Raw genomic sequence first — 14638 nt, 5'->3', positions numbered from 1 at the left:
GAGGTGATAGATATGTTAATTAGCTTGATTGTGGACTCATTTTACTAGGTATAGTATATCAAAACATCAGGTTGTGCAACTTAAATACAAACTGTTTTGTCTCAAAGCTGAAAAAGTCAATTTGCATGACTAAAAAATGGAAGATTAGATGGAATAACGCACATAAAATGACCAGCATAGTATCAGGCACATGATAAATTCTTTGTTATCATTAGTGACTATCATTTTTATCTATGCACATTTTTAATCTATGCTCAACTGGGTATAAACATGCCTGCATATAGACTATCCCTACTTTTTGTCACTTTGCATTCCACTATTGAACTCAGCTGCCTAGTTACTGCCTAATAAGCATCTCTGTTTCACCTCTTCCACTGTAGGCATTCAGTGTGTTGCTGCTGACTCAAACAATGGTACACCAACAGATAACACCCATATAAAAACACCATTGCAATGATCTGACATTTGAGGAGGATTTTTAAATGCAGTGGCATCTTCTTCTTATCCAATTGGGCCATGAAAAAAAAAAACAAAGGGTATCTTAATGATGGGTCCATGTGTGCTCCCATATGTCGAAGTGTATACATATCTGCTCCTCGAGTCATCACAAACAGAAGTCATCACAAAGGATAGAGTGAGCAGAACTTAAAACCACCCACCTGGCCTGACTATGTGCAATGCAATTTTTACCAAGTGATAAATTTAAGTTATTATGAGATAGAACACCACTTCCTTGGCATCTGACTGCTTTAGTCGCTACAAATGGCAAAACATTCTTCTTCTTTTAATTTACACTCACAGAGTGCCTACAATGTGCCATATACTGTATCAAGGGCCCTGGGGAAAGGAAAGGCAAATAAGACAAGATCTTTAAGCTAAAGATAAGCCACAGAATATACTATTTCTCCAACACAAATACCTAGCAGAGGACCTGGCTCATAATTGATGATTAATAAGTATTTGCTGAATGAACAAATGTACAATTTGGGAAGTCCTATTTACAAACCTAGGGTAGACAAGGAAACTATCAAGCCAAATTTAGGAAGCCTCTGTTCCCAGTTACCACTGCCAAAAATCTTTATTTGTTTTGTAGCTTCTAAGTCTGGCCAGGAAGCACACGTTTTTTTCTTAGTTAAGCCATTGATTCCTAGTGTGTACCATCACCTTGTGATTACTGCTACTAATTAAGGTACACTCTGAACTTTTATAGTAGTGAGAGTGACTTAATATACCACCATTGGCAATGGGAAGAATCAGTTTGATTTCACCAGCCTGTGACCCCATCCCATAAGTTCTTCACCTTTTAAGGTGGAAGTAGCAAATCAGCTAAACTCTTCCAAAAGTTTGGGGAGTTGACCGTTTGTTAGCTCTCAACGTTCCCACTGTGTCCTCACAGCATGAAGGTGCTCCACCATGATCCATACAATAACAAGCCCTGTTCCATTGCAATCAGCAGAATAAAGGGCTCTCACATAATCCCTTTCAGCTATTATTTGTAGTGTGACTACAATCCTGCTTTAGCTTTCAAGACACTCAAGAACGTAAGGATGCACCATCTGTGGATTCTTGTCATCACATAAAGCAAATAATTGCTTTTTAAAAAATCCATGCCACTATTGCTAATTTTTTCATTTCCACAAGCTACCCCACTAAACAACCTCTGGGTATTTACATAGTGTATTTGATTATGCAGTGGTTTTGTGTGTATTGAACATTATACAGTGAGTCCATGTATCCTGAACTCACCATCTGGATTTTTCAAACCAACTTGCCTGCTTTCTTTTATTTTTAGCAGGAGGATGATAACACCCATCTTTCTGGCCTCTGGAGGGATTAATACTCACAAAAGCCGTAAAGCTGAAAGACACTGGATCTGTGCTGAGTATGATATAACAAGGTGTATTTGTAACCTCACGCTTAAAGAGACCTATCAACCAGGCATCTCCGACTACCAGCAGCTAAGCACATTATTGTCATCAAATGGTATTTATTGAACATGCAGTAAATGTCTGGCGAGCTCCAAATTAATGGGGGACTCCTGAGAACCTAATTTTAAAACATTATCTTCCTCTTTGTTATCTGTATTTGTTTGTTTCAGAGCCTGACATGTTAATTGGGGCTCAGGACTCCAACGCACAACTGCAATTTTCCTTTTGAAAACAAGAAAGCGGCTGCCTAAAGACAGCTGGCTTAGCTCCTGGAGTTCAGAGGTTGGCAGGGAGCTGTGCAGCCACAAGTGCCAGTAAGTGCCATGAATATGGCAGAAAACTGGAGCTTGTCTCAGGTACAGGCTGAGAAATAGACAGACAAGCCGTCAATCTCCTTTCAGAGTCTCCCTTCCCGTAACTACTCCATCGGAGACAGGCATTTGTCTTATTTTTAGTCTCCTTCTCAGGAGCTTTCCATTTTTATCCCTAGTATCTTCAGGGACTTGGTGAGTCTGGTTTTGAGCCTCTAATTGGCTTTTACCCTCTAATTCTTTTTCATTCCCCCAGAAGGCAAATTGGCCCTTTCCTTGTCTACTTTATCCCATTTTTTTTCACTTGGTTGCCTCATTTTGTTTTTCATCTTCCAAGGAGACTTACCCTCTTCTCTCCCTTCACATATCACTGGAGATCTGTCAAGCCTGCTATAACCCTGACTTCCCCAACCTTCCCCTGATGAAGCCTTCCCCAGCTGGTAATTTATTTCTCTAATCCACAGCTTCCACAGTATTTGCTTTGGATCTTCTCTGTAATACATTCTAAGATGATTTGTACCCATTGATAGGCATATTCAGAAGATAAATCTTCACACACCATGCAACACTCACCAGCATACTGAGCCTAGAGCAGGAGCTTAGATTATTCTTAGACAAATGAATGCTATCATTTAAATCATATAAGTACTTTATAAAGAAAATGTTTTACTGATGATAAAAATCAACACCTAACATAATCTAACTGTGCTTTAATACTGAGAACAAACAAAATTATCAACAGTAGCAACTAATATTGACTCAGCACTTAACAATGCTCCAGGCATAGCGAGGTGCTTTGCTTGGATTATCTCTTTGAATCCTATCAATAAGTTGATGAGGTAGGCACTAATATTATAGAAGGGAATTGTAGCTTTAGGAATTAACTTTCTCCAGGGTATACAGCTAACAAATAGTAGATCTGGTAATCAGGTCCATGTCTGTCTGACCTCAGAGTTTGCTATCTTAGTCACTTCACTTCTGTCTTCTTTTTCCTTGTGAGCCAGTTTAAAAGGATCTAGTCAGGCTCAACCAGAGTGACTCTGGGAATTTATAAAACACATATATAAAAATAGGTGACAGATACACTGGATACTCTGAGGTGACTTTTTAATTTCTGTAGAAAATGTCCTCTGATTCCCATTCCAGGGCAGCCAGAGCAAAGCAATGGCCAAAGAAAGTTTACTTACTCCCCAGTTCTTACATGGAGTAATGATTTCTTCACTAAACAATGAGGAGGCCAATCTAGGTTCTTAGAGCAAATCTTGTTTTCTAGCAATGAACATATTTCTCCTTGTCTTTGACTTAGATGTTATTTGCACTAGCCTAATTTAAATTGTTAACACAGTACAGTTTTTAACAGAAAGACAGAGAATGAATATGAAAGATTTGGGCTGCTGCTGGTGGTAGTGGGGAGCTCTATTTACTTTTGGTTAAATGCCAGTACTGCAAGAGTCCAAGGTCAGTAAAAGAGGTGTGAAACCAATTAGGGTTTCTCAGCTTCTGGCTGCTGGAAGATATGCATATTGCACACCCAAAATATACAGTTTTGTAAGGAGGTATCGACAGGCTACAGTCACTCTGCCATGCTGCACAATGGCATGGTGCCAATCCAGCCTGAGACAACACATGTCCACTCATGAGCCTTGGGTTAAAAGTGCTGCAACCCAAAAGAACAGAGGTGAACAAAAGAGATTCAGCAAGACTGGGAATGAAGCACAAATCACAGATAGAGGAGATCACCATCAAAAGCTTAGGAAAAAATCTGCCAAAGCTATATAGCTCCCTGCTAATGACTATGATTGTAATTTCTGCATATTTTAACAGATGTTCTGTTTATAAAACTGCAAATGAATTTAGGGGTTATGAATAAAGCCAGGAGGCCCTGGAGATGTTTCTTTGTATGATTAACTGACCACAGGCCATTTGTTTTACAACAAAGATGCTCAATGATCCATAGTCCATGATTTATACCAGCCTATGTATACTAATGGCTGATGTCTCCATGGTACTTCTCATTAGCATCAGAAGGGGGATTGGAGGGAAACAGATTATGGGAATAGCTCTCCCATTGCTCAACACGATAGTTCATTAGTGGGTGTGGAATCGACCCGAAAAAAAACCTAAGAAGATAATCATAAGCTGAAATTTGAATTATTATAACAATTAAGGAAGCCAATTCAACAATGAAAGGAGGAATATGGCTTTTTATAGCTCTAGCTCCATGCATCTTGATAAACTGGAAATGAGAGGATATTCTGTAATTTCCAAATAGAAGATAAATTATAGTAAAATTTTGAATAATAATAAACATAATATTACTGACTTGTACTGAGTACCTATCTATGGATCAAGCATTCTACTGGGTAATTTATATAAATTATCTCACTTCATCCTCATAACTGTGTATTGTAAGGATCCCCGTGTACTGATACCAGAATAGCATCAAGGTTAGGGGCATCCCAGGCTTCTGGCTATTTCTTTTCTCCTCAAGACCCTTCTTCTTCTTGGTGGGCACTCTCTATGCCCTCTCTACCAAATGAATTTTCTCTGCTTCCTAATAGTCACTGCTGCCTCATTACTTCACAGCTCAGACTTGATCTCATAGTCTCCTTTCATCTTAAGTTCTCAGAGCTAAATACTCTGATGGTATTTTCTTCTAGTCTCAACTCCCAAGAGAAGAAATCTGATAGACTCAGCTAATGTTTTTCTGGGGGGTTAGGGGGGACTACGTCACATAAAAAGTCATAAGCCCATCTATCGATTGGCTACCTTTCTGTACTCCTGCCCTTCAGTCTAATTAACTGTGCTTGGATGGGGTAGGAATGACTCAGGGTTCAAGATAGGGGGCCTCTCCAAGGAAGTGAAATTAGGATCTCCAAGAGAGATCCACATTCTCATGTACATTGCAACACCATTCCCAATATCCAGATATGGAAGCAACCTAAATGTCTGTCAACAGATGAAGAAAATATGGTATATGTGTACACACACACATATATATACACACATATTATATATAAATACACACACATATACATACATGTACATATATACACACATGATATCCCAGTGTATACACACATATATACATACATGTGTATATATATGTATCCCAGTGAATACACACATATATACATACGTGTGTATATATATATACCATTCGGTCTTTAAAAGGAAGGAAATCCTGCCATTTGCAACAACATGGATGAACCTGGAGTACATTATGCAAAGTGAAATAAGTCGGATGCAGAATGACAAATATTGCATGATCCCACTTATATGTGGAATCTAAAATAGTTAAACATAAAAACAGAGTAGGATAGTGGTTACCAGGGGTTGAGGGGGTGGGGAATGAGACCATGTTGGTTAAGGGGTACAAAGCTTCAGTCAGACAAAATGAATAAGTTCTGAAGATCTGATGTACAGCAATGTGACTATAGTTACCATTATTGTATTGTAGACTTGAAATTTGCTGAGAGGGCAGATATTAAGTGTTCTTGCCATATATACACAGAAAAAAAGGTAACTATGTGAGGTGATATATATGTTAATTTGACTGTGGCTAATATATTATAGCACATACATCAAATCAAGTTGTATACTTTATACACAATTTTAACTGTCAAATATACAATAAAACTAGAAAAAACATAGGGCCTCTCTATAACCTTTTGAGTGGAGACTGGAGCACAGCTGATGCCCTTGAATGGGGAAATCACCATCAGTAAATCCAGTTCATGCTGAGGGTGATGGGAAGATACAGGCTGTGGGGTCAGGCCGTCTGCCTCTGCCTCTTATTGGCTGTAGGACCTTAGGCATTTATGTTAAAAGACAGCTTTATTCACTCACCCATAAAATGGGAATATTACAAATACCTACTTAATAAGGGTGCTATGAGAGTGAAAAGGATGTACAAGTGCTCTCAGCACAGTGCCTAGTGCAGAATCCACACGTAACGTTGGCTATTATCATAATTCTATTAATACATTTTATTAATAACAAATTATAACTGCAATATAACAACTTCTCCAGAGCTAAGCCCAAATTCGAAGATGAACTAGTGCTCCAAGTGGCCCCACTTAACCATGCTGGAATGAAAGGGAGGAGCAGCTGCATGTGTCTGTCATTCAAGTCAATGGGGTAATTCTGTTTTTATTGTGAACAGACAAAAGCTGTGTCCTCGGCTGGGTCCAAATGATGAGATTCTTTATGACTAACTGAGGTGGAGGCAATATTCTCAGACCTTCCTGAATGACCCTCACAAATACCCAGTGGTTCTTGGAGCTTAAGGAGTAACATCTGACTCTGAGGAAGTCACCACAAATTTCAAGCTCTAGTCCCATTTTCACCCCTTCTTTTCTCACATCCAGAGTCTTATTTCCCAAATTTGCTTTCCCTGCTCTCTCTAGAATGCATCGGATCCTTCCATTGGAAATGTCTGGGTCAGTACCCAACATCTGGCATAGCTATCTCCAAATTTGTTGGATAATTAAATTCTACCCAAGAACTCAACAGGGGGGTGGCAAATGAATACCTGAGGGCACTGCCTGGCTTTGGAAATTTGAGTGCATATTATCACTACTTGTGTGTATTTGTGAACACAAAAGAATTAGTAAGTGCTCCTGAAACATCATCTCATTCCATCTGTTGTCAAAGTTCACATTAAGCACCAATCCAAGGGAGCATAATGAGTTATGTGAAAATGAACTTGTGCTTGGAATTTCAATATCCCCAGGTGATGCAAATAGGCACATTTCAGCTTGTTCTGAAAAATCCCAAGCTCTGGGACCTGAACATATGGTCCAAGTTATTTAGCCAGAGAAGACATGGGATTTCCTACAAGTAGGGTTTTGTCAGCAGGTTGGTAAACAGTTTTTCCTCATCTTGGACACTCCAAATCCTGGTGGGGGTGGGATAAGGATATCGCAAGGTCTTCCCACAAAGGACATGTTTATAAAAAAAGGAGATCAAGTCTTTAACTTGTGCCCCAAGGCTCAGAAGCCAGCACTAGTTAGTTATGCAAGTATTTTGAACCCACAGGACTTCTGGGGAATTGGAAGGAGTCCAACCTGGCTATTAGAACTAAGCTTCAGATAAATTTTACTCCCGTCCTCACTATCAACATTAATAAAATGTTTAAGGAGCTGGAACCAGAGCCATAAGGAATGTTCACGTCAGAGAAAGCAGGATACACAGGGAGAGGAGGAGTGAAATTTAGCTTATGAATTGTTCCCTTCATATGCTCCAAATGCTACTTCTCTCTCCAAAACATATTTATTCTATAGAGCACATGCCTAACGCCATCCACATCTAAATGCTTTACAGCTACTATTATTTAGCTGAAATTAGAACACTTTTTAAGTATTAGGAGATCAAATCCCCAGGCAATTGTATGTAAAATTTCCCTACATCGTGTATTTCTCAGTGCTGTCTGAAACCCGACATTAGAACTACGTAAGCCCTAGCAAATGCCTCATGTCGGGGAATGTTCTAAGACAGTGCTGGGGATTATCAGCCACATTTGTTAACTTTAGTACAATTTAGACATTTTTAAAGATAAAGGTCATTAATATTTTAACATATCATTAAATTTAAATTCAGAACTGAGAACTGTTATAAGTGAGAATCTAACCAGTTTTAACCAGGCATTTAATAAAATTTATTTATGTTAAGAGAAATATTTGGTATCAGGAGAAAAAAACACAATAGAATGAATATTTGAAAATATTATATTCCAGCTAAGTCATGTGGCTTTATTTAAGTCATCATTAGCAGACCTAGCAAATTAAATTTTCAAAGCCCTGTGACATGTGCAGCTCCTAAAAATAAAAGGAAACTTAAGCCAGTCACCTGGTGTAATGGTAAGGAATACAAGCCCAAGTTAGGCATCCCTGTGTTTAAGCCTGCCATTTACAAACTATGTGGTTTTTGGCAAATTATTTTGCCTCTCTAGGCCTTGATTTTTCCATCTGCAAAGTAGGGGGAAATAACAGTGCCTGCTTCATGTAGGTATTGTGAGGAAATCAGATGATAATTATATAATTAACCGGTCGGCGGCAGTGGCTCATGCCTGTAATCCCAGCACTTTGGGAGGCCGAGGCAGGTGGATCACAAGGTCAGGAGATCGAGACCATCCTGGCTAATATGGTGAAACCCCGTCTCTACTAGAAATAAAAAAAAAATTAGCCAGGCATGGTGGCTGACTCCTGTAGTCCCAGCTACTTGGGAGGCTGAGGCAGGAGAATCACTTGAACCTGGGAGGCGGAGGTTGCAGTGAGCCGAGATTGCACCACTGCACTCCAGCCCGGGTGACAGAGCGAGACTCTGTCTCAAAAAAAAAAATTATTATAATTATAGTTAACATTTATCGAGTCCTACTTCCTATGCACTGGGCATTGCTACAGGCATTTTAATATACATTATTTAATCCTCACAATAACCCAAAAAAGTAGGCACTTCCATCTCTGTTTTTAAAGATGAGAGGAATCCAATGCTTAGAGAAGATCTATGACTTGCTCCAGGTATCACTACTAGCATCTGGCAGACCCGGGACTGGAACCCAAGGCCATCTGTGTACAAAGTTCATAGTTCTGTTGCCTGCCCTCTCCCCTCCATCCCCTCTACACCTGCTCTGATCCATTGCCTTTTAAATTGACTATATTATCAATAACAACATAAACATCTTGAGAGCCAGGGTTGTGACTTGCTACTCAATAAATATTTGCCAAATGAATTACTGACTCTTTTGATGTTGTTTAGAAAGACAAAATCAGAATCTGTTTAGAAGCAATGAGGAGTCCCTTAGAAAGCTTAAACGGAAGGTAGGATGGAGACTGTGGATTTTCTGATATTATTATATATTAGACATGAATGTCTTCAAACTGGAACCAAAACTGACAAACAGAATAATTTAAAAATATGTGCCAATGGCCTTGAAATCAAAAAGGAGCAGGTCACCTGAGGAAAAGCAGGTTTAATGCTTCACACTCCATGATGAGTCCTCGAGAAGAAATGAGGCTAGGCAGAAACAAGGCAGCCTAGGTGGGGCTTCACATCCAGAAGTGAAGAAAAGCATTCTAATATTTGAGGGGAATATAACTTCTCAAACTCCAAGAGTTGCTTTTCCGAATAAAGCTGTTGGGTCCCAAGATGGCAGCATAAACAACAGCAATTCTCCTCCTCAAGCTGTGAGGTCAGATTTTATGTGCTGGGAAGAGATTAACTTTATTGCAAGGAGAAGGATTTAATTGCAGAGAGTGATTAGCCAAGTGCTTAGATCAATAGAATGCAGGTCAAACTGTGCTCAGAAATATCCATGGCTCTTATTACATAGAAAGTTGAGGACCCAGAAATCATTTGGGGACCCTGAGCCATTTGCACATGAGGTCATCTGCAAACCTTTCCCTAGACCGCAGAAGCATTCTTTTCTTTACCCAGCAATGATGGCATGCTGACTCAAGGAACATTCGCCCCTCCCCCCAACTCTTGGAATTAGAAAAAGTCAATAAAACAGCTGGGATCCTTGAATGCTGTTTTCAAAGTAGAGAAAGGATCCTGCCTGGTCTAGCTCTTTGTTGCCTAATTGCAACAAAAATCAATGGTTTTGAAAACTGAAAGCAGATAGATCATTCCTCATTTATCCAAGATATTTGAGCAGAAGATGGAGCGACATTGTCTAACATACCTTAATTTTCACTCTAGCCAAAGCCCTCTTTATTCAATGAGTTCTGTGTTTGCGTTGTTCTTATGAAGAAATTCATTGATAGCAATGGAATATGGTAAAGCAGATGAGCCTGTAGTACAAATTGCACCTTAGGAAAAAAAATGGAGTGGTTTAAAAGTGGTATTTTACATAAGTGATACCTTACTGGCTAACCAGGCATCCCAACAAGTTGAGACTATGCAGAGGGGATGTGGCTTAAGGGGAAGGCTGTGTTTGCCAACTGGGAGCTCTAAATATGTTGCTCCACCTGGGATCTACACCTGACAAGCATAGGCCCCAAATTCCCTTAATCGTTGGCAGCTGAGTGAGTCTGACTTCCTAGTTCTTATCATTTATTTCCTAGAATCCAAATCATATGATGGAAAAGACCTAGAAAAGTGTCAAATCCCTACCTTGGCGACTAAAGCCAATAAAGAAGTATCATCAAGAAAAAGGCCAACTCTTTCAGAATTTTCTGGGAGGCTTGCAGGTAACATTTTACTCATCCTGAAAATACATTTGTGAGATTTGGTGGATGACAAAATGAACTGAGTGTGCCACTGAACAAATGGAGAAGCTAGGGAGACAGTGTGTGTGATGTGCACATACATACATGTGCACAAGCAGAAACACGCCTCTATCCAAGGTCACCTAGAGTCAGTGATAAGGCTACGACTTGGGCTAAGTTTCAATCTCTCCCACGAAGTTGTTTTAAGAAACTGTGCAGCTCAGCCCTACCAAGGAAACATTTTCTTTTCCCTGACAGTTTGATACTTCATTTCCACCTTTCCTACTAAGAGCTGTCATTAATTTTAGGCTCCCTAGGAATAAAACATACCTCCAGGAAACAGCTTGTGTATAACCTTTAAGGTATTGCTCGGCTTGTAAAATGGCTCTAGAATCTTGCTTGTAATATAGAAAAAAGAAAAAGAAGAGGTACCTGACTCTTTCTATTCCTTCATGTTTTTGCTGTGTGGTCTCCTATGCAGATTGACCCCAAAGTCCTTATAAAGGCTTATGTTGTTGGCCATCATCATATCCAGCCTGGAGCTTTCCCAACATTAAAAATGAAGCAACAGAGGTGCTGTGATATAATGGAAGGTACTCTGGGAGAAGAGTCAGCATATTTGAATTTTTGCTCCAGTTTAACTAGCAGTCACCAACCAGAATAGTATGAACAAGTGGAGTAATCTCTGCCTTTTGTTATCCTTGGCTGACAAATGGAAAAAGGACATGACAGAATGTTGTTTTGCCAACTGCTGAGTGTCACGTGATACAAGAGACTGCTGCCACCTGGGGAAGTACAAACGTGCCCCTGACAGGGGAGCAGGCAATAGGGGACCTTAGTTTTAGCTTTGGCTCTACTTCTCATTGTCCCATTCATTACCTTAAGTCTACCCCTGTGGGTCTCCGTTTCCCCATCTGAAAAAGAGGGTATTGGTCTTATGACCTAGGTGCTCTGAAACCTTGTTACTCTAAGTATGGACCCTAGACTAGGAGCATGTGGGAGACCTAGGGGCCTGGCAGAAATGCAGAATCTTGACCTCCACCCAGACCAACTGAATCAGAACCTGCATTTTTTCAAGCTCCTCAGGTGATCTGTTTGTACATGAAAGCTTAAGAATCACTGGTCTTCAAGATCTCTTCCAGATTTTTCAGTCTATAATTATACTGTAAGTGGTCCAGTGTAGTGCACTGTCACAGAACATCTATTTCATGAGACAGCGGCATAACTTGCTATTGATGGCTAAGGAGGCATGGTAGTATTTTTTTGCTTATAGGTGCACTTCAGCATAGTCACATGAGACCAGTCAGTTCTTGCAGAGGAAAAGTTTGTCTTGGTTCTTCCATATCTTTTCCTCTCTGATCACAAAGCTCAGACGTGGGTTTTGATATACAAGATGATCATATTTCATATTAAAAGATAATGTCAAAGTTGCTAAGATAATAACTTATGCCAGGCACAGTATTAAGTACTTTCATATAGTCCTCATTTCATACTTAAAACAGCCCTCGGAGTAGGTTCTATTGTTATCTTGATTTCACAGATGAGAAATGTGGATCTTGGAGATGTAATTTGCCCAAATTCCAAGCTGGAACGTGACAGAGCTGGGATTTGAATACAGATCTGACTCACACCAGAGTACGTGCTTAACCACCAGGGATATGCCCTCTCCAATTCCTTGATTAAATCTCCTGGGGTACTTTCTTTTCCTTTTCTTTTCTCTTTCCTTTCTTTTCTCTTCTCTTCTCTTTTTTCTTTTCTTTTCTTTTTTTTTTTGAGATGGAGTTTTGCTCTTGTCACCCAGGCTGGAGTGCAATGGCACAATCTCAGCCCACTGCAAACTCTGCCTCTAGGGTTCAAGCGATTCTCCCACCTCAGCCTCCCAAGTAGCTGAGATTACAAGTGCCCACCACCACACCCAGCTAATTTTTTGTATTTTTAGTAGAGATGGGGTTTCACCATGTTGCCCCGGCTGGTCTTGAACTCCTGACCTCAGGTGCTACGCCTGCCTCGGCCTCCCAAAGTGCTGGGATTACAGGCGTGAGCTACTGCACCCAGCTATCTTCTCTTAAATATTCTCACTCCACCTTTGTGTCCTCACATCATTCTTGCTATTGCAAGCCCAGTCATACAATATTTTAGGCTGGTGCTGTCCAATGGGTTAATCAGTAGCCACATATAGTGATTCAAATTTAAATTAAAAACTCAGTTTCTTATATGCACTAGATGACATTTCAAGGGCTCAACAGTCATATGTGCCTAGTGGCTACCATGTTGAATAGCACAGATATAGAACATTTCCATTGTCAGAGCAAGTTCTATTGCCTAGTGTTGTTTTAGAGAATCTAGTTGCTGAAAATTATCACTCTATCACTGGCCTTGTTCTGTTTCACTGCTTCTCAGTATTGAAAGCTCTACTGTTAAATGCACACAATTAGAAAAGATACCTTAGAGCCCCATTCACTAAGACGTAAGAGGCTGCCTGGAGAGGAAGAACTGACCAATCCTGAATAGACAACAAACTGGGAGTCCTAAAGCTTGACCCTGACTTCAAGTTCAAAGACAGCATCCCAGAAGCTGGGGCTCTGGCGTGTGTTGCCAGCCTTGCCAGCCTTGGCTCTTATGATTCACTGTGACAACTCTTCATTTCTGTCAGGGGAAAGAAAGTCCAATTGGGCAAGTTTTATTTCCTCTCTGAAATAAAACAGAATTGACTTGCCAAGGTATCTGCAGGGACATCCATTGTGGGACCTTAAATTACCTGGTAACACTTCTAGTCAATCCCACTTTCATGTTGGAGTTTGTAATCAACATTTATCTCTATAAGACAGACCATCTGCAGGTTTCTAATACCATTTTTATTATTACCTTGTAAATGTAAAATCCTCGAGGCAGAAATGCCAGCTGCTAACACCGGGATGTGTGTGTGTGTGTGTGTGTGTGAGCACCCACTTCTCCAGTAATGAATGTCCTTGGGTCCTCGAGTTTCCAACAGCAACAAAAAGACATACCAAGGACTTGCCTAGAAATTATGTAGTATATGGATCCAATGTCCAGGGGCTTTGGGGGCAGCTTTCTCTAGTAGACCCACTGACACAGAATGACCTTCCCTTTCTCCGCCAGGGTAAAGCCTTCTATGTGGCTGTCAGCCTTTCTGCTTTGGAAATTAAGGCAAATAATGGAAACAGAAATTCTTGCCAAATGCTCACAAGCAGACACATCACAGCTGTCTCTCTGACAGGTATTAATAAACAATAGTTATCACTTATTGAAGGCCCAACTTCAATTTCTCTGCTAATTTAGAAATTCATCAAGCCTCTACTAGAATAGTTCTGGGTCTCAAAGAGCACCCAACCCAGTGAGGAAGGTAAGTATTTAATCTAGTAAACACCCAAATAAATGTATATTAATTGTAATAATGGCTGGGAATGAAAAAAATAAGGCGCTATGGTAGCAATGAACAAAGGAGGCCTTATTTAGAAGCAGTGGTCAGAGAAGACCCTCTCTGAGGAAATGACCTATCAGTTAAAACTGGAAGGATGGAGCAGCTAGCCTGCAGCTAGAGCTTGGTAAGCAAGGAGTGGGCCACGAGGCTGTGGGCATACAGAGACCAGATCTTGCAAGGTGAGCCTTGGTAAGGAGTTTGCTACTTAGAACAATGGGAAATGATTGAAGAGTTTGAGGCAGAAGGCTGACAAGTACTTCATGTTTTTAGAAGATCACTCTAGCTAAAGTGTGAAGAACGGATTGGAGGTTACATGGAGCAGAGAGTGGAAGCAGGGAGACGGGTAGGGACTCTGTAGTGCAGGTGGGAAATAGCAGTGACTTAGACTCACATCATAGTACTGTGGATAGAGATAAGTGAAGAAATCTGTGAGATGTTTTGGGGGAGTACAAAAAGGACTTGCTAGCCAATCTGTTGTGTGGGGGTAGAGTAAGGAAAAATCAGGAATCAAGGATGACTCTCAAGTTTCAGGCTTGAGAAGCTGGTGGGTAGTGGTACTGTGTGCCAGAACTGGTTTTGCATTCATAATTTGCAAGCCTGACAACTAGCCTTGTTAAAGTCAGGTATTGTTACTAACATCTCCCTTTACAGATGGTGTATTAGTTCGTTTTCATACTGCTGATAAAGATATACCTGAGATTGGGCAATTTACAAAACAAAGAGGTTTAATGGACTCACAGTTCCACG

The 14638-nt window shown here is 40.3% G+C and overlaps 1 protein-coding gene across 8 annotated transcripts in view; it reads right to left on the bottom strand.

Annotated features, from left to right (window-relative positions):
* Window positions 1–14638, bottom strand: part of PPP2R2B (protein phosphatase 2 regulatory subunit Bbeta) — a 331924-nt gene that overhangs the window by 207507 nt on the left and 109779 nt on the right. The window contains exon 4 of one of the 8 annotated variants that reach the window (XM_033180756.1): window positions 9924–10050. The exons of the other annotated variants lie outside the window; for them this stretch is intronic. The gene's annotated coding sequence lies outside the window, so the exon portion shown is untranslated. The remainder of the gene's footprint in view (window positions 1–9923; window positions 10051–14638) is intronic. 8 annotated transcript variants of the gene reach the window in all.

The sequence above is a fragment of the Trachypithecus francoisi genome, unplaced genomic scaffold (assembly GCF_009764315.1).
Source record: "Trachypithecus francoisi isolate TF-2019V2 unplaced genomic scaffold, Tfra_2.0 Lachesis_group2, whole genome shotgun sequence".
In the NCBI taxonomy this organism is placed as follows: domain Eukaryota; kingdom Metazoa; phylum Chordata; class Mammalia; order Primates; family Cercopithecidae; genus Trachypithecus; species Trachypithecus francoisi.
This window is presented reverse-complemented; position numbering and strand designations above follow the sequence as displayed.